This window comes from Parasteatoda tepidariorum, chromosome 6 (assembly GCF_043381705.1).
Source record: "Parasteatoda tepidariorum isolate YZ-2023 chromosome 6, CAS_Ptep_4.0, whole genome shotgun sequence".
Lineage (NCBI taxonomy): Eukaryota > Metazoa > Arthropoda > Arachnida > Araneae > Theridiidae > Parasteatoda > Parasteatoda tepidariorum.
The window spans coordinates 32,490,735-32,491,488 of NC_092209.1; positions in this window are offsets into that span (position 1 = coordinate 32,490,735).

Here is a 754-nt window from a genome sequence, read left to right on the forward strand (position 1 = left end):
TTCATTATTACAAAATTGCAATATTAAAAAGTAATAATCTTAACATGGCCTTAAAAAAGTTGCTATAAAGTAAGTTCAGATTTTCCTTTTTCATAGCATGACATTTTTTCTTTTAATAAATGAATAAATTAAGCTCCCCTTTAACGAAATAATTGCCATATCAGATTGCTTGGACGTGTTTTTAAAATGTGATATTTTTGTTTTTTAAAAAAAGGTTTTTTACAAGTGTATAGGGTATTCAAAAGATAAGAATTCCTTACTCAAGATGGCTGATTTGTGTAAAGGTAGACCATAAGAAATATTTAGGGACAATGACTGACAGACCACAAGGTCTAATAGAGAATATTGGCAGAGCTTGCTGAGAAAACCTTGTCTGTAGTGAATTAGTCTTGTCTGAGTGTAGTATTGAAATAATTCCTGGAGTTAAGCTTTGCGTCTGCTTAAATACGTGTAGCAAGATTTATTTTCTCATCTAAAAATGAGCTGAAAATTTGTGATTTGTTTATTTTATTCAGCTTATTTAGTATGTTACCTAATGTATCTCTTATCTTACATGAAATAAATGCTTAAAAAACACTTTGTTCTTTATTTTTTTAAAATTGTATCTTCAATTCTGTTGTCTAATTTTGTTAGTGTGTTCACATAATCAAATTGTAATTAATTTCTAATAAACTAATATTTGAATACATCATAGGGCAACTTTTTTTCTTTAGAAATGACTATAAACTATACCTTTTGAACTACCATTTAGTTT